This window comes from Protomyctophum bolini (assembly GCF_963924005.1).
Source record: "Protomyctophum bolini genome assembly, chromosome: 18".
Classification (NCBI taxonomy): Eukaryota; Metazoa; Chordata; class Actinopteri; order Myctophiformes; family Myctophidae; genus Protomyctophum; species Protomyctophum bolini.
In genome coordinates, this window is record NC_137879.1 from 34,477,092 (window position 1) to 34,483,628 (window position 6,537).

Below are 6,537 nucleotides of genomic sequence, written 5' to 3' on the forward strand. Positions count from 1 at the left end.
ACTTTTTTTTGCTTTTGTCTGTACATGGTTTATATGTCAATGAATCCACCAAGTCTCTAACCCTGTGCGGGGCTTGTCGAGCTTGTAGACCAGCTACTTTTGTCGAATGCTCTCGCACCCGCGTCCACTCGCGTCTCCTCCTCCTCGTCGTCAGATCCGGAACGCGGAGGATCGAGAAGAACGGCGAGAAGAAGAACGCCATTACCACTACAAGTAAGACTTGTGAACGCGGGGAAGCGAACGCAGCTCGTAAATTGCAATAACAATTGGAATAAATGACGTACTTTAAGTTTTTTTTAAGTTCTTTCTTTTTCTTGTAAGATTTATTTTTAAGTTAAGTGGCTTAGTGTGTGTATGTGTGCATGCATGTATTTTATTTTATTTAGTTTTTTTTAAGTTTTTTCTTTTTAAGTTACGTTTTTTTTTTGTGTGTGTGTGTGTGTGCGCGCGTTTTTTGTGTGTGATACAGCTGCACCCTCTGGTGGCGGGCGGGTGGTGTTACAGCGTGACACACACAGACAGACAGACATGTTCTGCTAGGTCTCATAGTACGTCGCTCACCACGTTCGCAGTCACTGCGTTCACAATGATGATCAATCATCAAAAACAAGATTCAGCACAATACCGCCAAAGGAACATAACGTCACCGAGCTTTCCTATAATGCTTTCTTTCTCATCTCGTACACAAGAATCCCTCGCTGGGAGGAGGGGACATCAAACGTATACCGTTGTATACGGATAAGCCCCGCTCCATCGCGTAATAATGCCATCGTCGACATACGCGCGGAGGCGGCTGAATAATTGATGACGGCAATCTCGTTGGGGTTGGGGGGGGGGTAAAGATAGGAGGGTTAGCAGACTCCATTCTCCTCCTCCTCCTCCGTGAGGTTTTGCACAACGTGAAGGACAGCTCTGAAACGATTCACCGTGGCGGGCAGCAGACGCCCATTAGCCAGCCTCCATTGATCCCGTGGACAAGCCAGGCATATAGTTAGTTAGCCCATTTTGGGCGAGAACCCCTTTTGGTGTTTTAAGCATTATGTTATGCTTTAGCTACGAGCTTGTAGGTCTGCAATTTTTGAAAAGAATCACACTCGTGTGAACCGAGTGGTGCAACTCCCCTCTCTCCCCCCCTCCTCTCTCTCTCTCTCTCATTAGCAGGCAACAGTGCAGCAAGTCTCTCTCTCTCTGTTTCTGGCAAACAGCGCCCCCTACTGGTACTCATTATATGATGCTCATTAATGGGTGAACACATAGGTGAACACGGGAACACGGACATTGCTGTTCCTTGGGAGTGGTTGCACCACTCAAAAATCGTGAAAAGGTGGCGCAAATCTTTGAATATATATATTCTTTCAGAGTCCCCATAGAACAACATTATTTTCAGATGGGGGGGTCGGCGGCCAAATACACATATCATTCTGGGGCTCCTTGACATGAAAAAGGTTTAGCACCGCTGACATAGAAACACACAGGTTTTTCATGAAAACTGTCATGATTTAAAAAAAAATTATTTTATTTCGACGTCAGGCCTAAATGGGTTAAGGAGCACTTTGAGGGCCTCGTGGAAGAGGAAAAGGGTGGCGAATAAAATACAATACACTGAATCATGTGCATCTTTATTTTTCTCCTTTTCTTTCTAATGCGAACCGGAAACATTGACTCACCGTCTAGTCTACCTATTCCCTCATCCACGTCTGGCTGAATAGAGTGCACGCTTATCAACAGGGGAGGAAATTGAAAAGTACCCAGGCAGGCAGGACAGCACGGACGGACGCAAAGCACAATTTACTGTCATTTCGCTCAGTGACGTAGGGTAAAAAACCCCCCCCAAAAAACCGGAAGAGCAGGGAGAGATTTCAAGGCTTCAGTTTAACGAACTAAAAGAAGTGGTGGAAGAAGTACTCAGGACTGTGGATTAAAAAAAAGGTAAAAGTAGCAATATCAAAGGCTCTAAATTTACAGGGGTGCCCACACTTTTATGACGTGAGAGCTACTTTCTAAATGATCAGCTCAACAAGATCTACCCATACCATTGCTGAAAAAGTGAAAATAGTTTAAATGTGTACCTGAGGGGGCTTTAGAATAGCGGGCATTACATATAGGTACAAATGCACTTGGAATGGGACATAGAGGGGGAGAAATCTAATAGTTAGGGGTTTTTTTTGTATTTAATGTGTAATGCTACGGACATTTGTTGAAAACAAAATATTGCATTGTGAGTTTGAGTTTACAGGCCCCCTTTTGTCAATCAATCAAGTCACCTTTAACTCAAGCTGCCGATTCCAAAAATAGCTTTTTATATATTTAAATTAAATATTCTTTAGGGACATGTCCTGTGATCTACCTGTACAGCCTTTGTGATCTACTTTTGGGCACCCCTGCTCTAAAAGATCTCCATGATATTTGAACTTTGTTTTTTTTTGTCATGAATTAATAGCCTATACTTGAGCACACTACAGCGTCACACAATAGCATCAACAATGGAAGATCGGGCCTGGGCCGTGGCTCAGCGGTCCAGGCATACCTTGGCTGGTAACCCAGTCTGGCAGTGTGGTGCCGCGGGTTCGACTCCCGATCGCGACGGCCTTTACTGCATGTCTTTCCCCCCCCCCCGCATCTCTCTCCCCATTTCCTGTCAGCCTACTGTCTGTCCCTCCATACAAAATATAAAATAAAGGCAAAAGCCACAACAAAAAAAACATAAAAAAACGACGCGTTCTGAGCTTGTCGTCTGCTACTCTTTTCCTGAAAAGTAACCTTTTGGACATATGAGAGACAAGAGACAATAATATAGATGTGTTCTGTATTTAAAATCTTACTTTAAGTCAAAGCAAGCCAAAAGTATAAATTAGCTAAAGTAAAAGTACCATTATATATGTATGCTTTCAGAATCATATCGTTGTTGTCGGGTGGAGAACCGGGGAAAAAAAAAGAGAAGCAGGAGAGATTTTAAGGCTTCACTTTGGATGACGACAGTCGTCAAGTTCTCAAAATAAACCTGCAGCCAGCGTGCCGACTCCATGGCAACCACTGTGGAGACAACATGTGACTCCATGGCAACCACTGTGGAGACAACATGTGACTCCATAGCAACCACTGTGGAGACAACATGTGACTCCATGGCAACCACTGTGGAGACAACATGTGACTCCATGGCAACCACTGTGGAGACAACATGTGACTCCATAGCAACCACTGTGGAGACAACATGTGACTCCATGGCAACCACTGTGGAGACAACATGTGACTCCATAGCAACCACTGTGGAGACAACATGTGACTCCATAGCAACCACTGTGGAGACAACATGTGACTCCATGGCAACCACTGTGGAGACAACATGTGACTCCATGGCAACCACTGTGGAGACAACATGTGACTCCATAGCAACCACTGTGGAGACAACATGTGACTCCATGGCAACCACTGTGGAGACAACATGTGACTCCATAGCAACCACTGTGGAGACAACATGTGACTCCATAGCAACCACTGTGGAGACAACATGTGACTCCATACTAGCAACCACTGTGGAGACAACATGTGACTCCATAGCAACCACTGTGGAGACAACATGTGACTCCATACTAGCAACCACTGTGGAGACAACATGTGACTCCATAGCAACCACTGTGGAGACAACATGTGACTCCATGGCAACCACTGTGGAGACAACATATGACTCCATAGCAACCACTGTGGAGACAACATGTGACTCCATAGCAACCACTGTGGAGACAACATGTGACTCCATGGCAACCACTGTGGAGACAACATATGACTCCATAGCAACCACTGTGGAGACAACATGTGACTCCATAGCAACCACTGTGGAGACAACATGTGACTCCATGGCAACCACTGTGGAGACAACATGTGACTCCATACTAGCAACCACTGTGGAGACATGTGACTCCATAGCAACCACTGTGGAGACAACATGTGACTCCATAGCAACCACTGTGGAGACAACATGTGACTCCATACTAGCAACCACTGTGGAGACAACATGTGACTCCATAGCAACCACTGTGGAGACAACATGTGACTCCAAGGCAACCACTGTGGAGACAACATGTGACTCCATGGCAACCACTGTGGAGACAACATGTGACTCCATAGCAACCACTGTGGAGACAACATGTGACTCCATGGCAACCACTGTGGAGACAACATGCGACTCCATGGCAACCACTGTGGAGACAACATGTGACTCCATAGCAACCACTGTAGAGACAACATGTGACTCCATAGCAACCACTGTGGAGACAACATGTGACTCCATACTAGCAACCACTGTGGAGACAACATGTGACTCCATACTAGCAACCACTGTGGAGACAACATGTGACTCCATACTAGCAACCACTGTGGAGACAACATGTGACTCCATACTAGCAACCACTGTGGAGACAACATGTGACTCCATAGCAACCACTGTGGAGACAACATGTGACTCCATGGCAACCACTGTGGAGACAACATGTGACTCCATGGCAACCACTGTGGAGACAACATGTGACTCCATAGCAACCACTGTGGAGACAACATGTGACTCCATACTAGCAACCACTGTGGAGACAACATGTGACTCCATACTAGCAACCACTGTGGAGACAACATGTGACTCCATACTAGCAACCACTGTGGAGACAACATGTGACTCCATAGCAACCACTGTGGAGACAACATGTGACTCGCCGGTGAACCAGAGGACCTTTAACTCATTCTCGAGGGGAACCCCTTTTTGGTGTTTTAAAACTCTTTCAGCGCCACCTGGTGGTCACCAGTTTAGGCTTTGGGTTGCCAATTCGCCCATTATAAAGAAATAAATAAATTGTAATTCTATTATGCATGTAATGTGCATGTCATCACCTGTACACCAGATTAGAGGAATTTTCAATTCAAATTAATTTTTATTTTTTTCCCCCAAGTCCGTGGCACCCGGTCCATAATTGGCAATAAAACGTCTCGTCGTTTATGCCTCTTAAACAGTTTTAAGCATTATTTTATACTGAAGCTATTGACAAATAGCAGATCTACAAGCTCATGTGCCGCGCTACAAGCTTGTAGGCCTGCTATTTTCTTTTTAAATCGTGAAAATGTGTTGCAAATCTTTGAACATATATTCTTTCACAGCAAACGTTTTGAACTCAAATCTTTGCTTCTGGGAGGGGGGGGGGGGGGTCCCTGGAACAACATATTTTTTTTAGATGGGGGTCGGCAGCCAATTACATATAATCGTGTGGGGGTCCTTGACATAAGCACAACTGACACAGAAACAATGATTTAGAAGACATTTGTAGAATGGAGCTCAGGTCTAAATGGGTTAACGTCGCCTATGCACACACACAGTGTGCCCACGCTCCGCTAGCCTATTACCCGTCACTGTCCTCTTCACCCAAAATGACAGGTGTTGAAAGCAGCAGGGTGGAAGAACTACAACATTTAACACATTGAGACCCGAGACCAGAAATGTTTTCTACAATCAAAATCAGCGGTTCTCAAACTATTTCATTCCAAGGAGGACCCCCAAAAGAATGATGTGTATTTGCCCTGCCGACAGCCCATCTGAAAACATGTTGTTCCAGGGGACCCCCCAGAAGCAAAGATATGTTAAAAACGTTAAAAACTGCCAAATCTGGGAACACCTTCTATAGAGCGCCGCAGTCCCGCCCCCTTTCAGAAAAGCGAGTGGCCCAGGAAGTGGAAGCCCCATGCATTCTCCCATCGGCACTTTTAATATAATTTATTTAAAGACGGTTACGCCGCGGACAAAGCCAATTCGGATCGTGACGAATCATGACAATGAACACAATATTTTGGGCCGATCAAATAATTTATAAGACGAAAAACAAAACAAATAGTGTTGTCTCCTGACTTTCTTTTCTTCTTTCTAATGATTTGATCGTCCCAAAATATTGTGTTCATTGTCATGATTCGTCACGATCCGAATTGGCTTTGTCCGCGGCGTAACCGTCTTTAAATAAATTATATTAAAAGTGCCGATGGGAGAATGCATGGGGCTTCCACTTCCTGGGCCACTCGCTTTTCTGAAAGGGGGCGGGGACTGCGGCGCTCTATAGGGAGCCGACTTAAGGTTTCTGAAAACCTTCAAATTCTGATTCATTCTTTCTTTAAGGCACTTTCCAACACAGTTTGAAACAAAATGCGGAGGCAGCGAGCCCTTCTTTTTCCACATTGGTCACTGTACCAGAAGAGAGAGAAAAAAAAGTATAAATAAAACCCTGCAACTCTATCCGTCTGACATTTAAAAAAATATATGGTATTATATTGGCCTCGTTTCACTTCTCTCCTCTGGCTGGATCGATGGTGGATCTATCGAGGTGCATGGCGGAAATCCAAACAAAAGAGGACAGGAGGAACAGTGAATCAAAACGTATAAAGTGTTGTCTCGGAGGAGACAGAGAGCTGTGTGTGTGTGTGTGTGTGTGTGATGAGGGGGGCGTTCAGTGGAAACCTTCACCCTTTGTCAGTCGTGGAAAGTGGCTTAACTACATTTACTTACTGTAA

At 44.9% G+C, this 6,537-nt stretch overlaps 1 protein-coding gene across 2 annotated transcripts in view; it reads right to left on the reverse strand.

Moving 5' to 3' along the window:
• The window catches only part of LOC308332979 (uncharacterized protein), a 48,980-nt gene that overhangs the window by 7,056 nt on the left and 35,387 nt on the right, over positions 1-6,537 (reverse strand). The window lies entirely within an intron of this gene.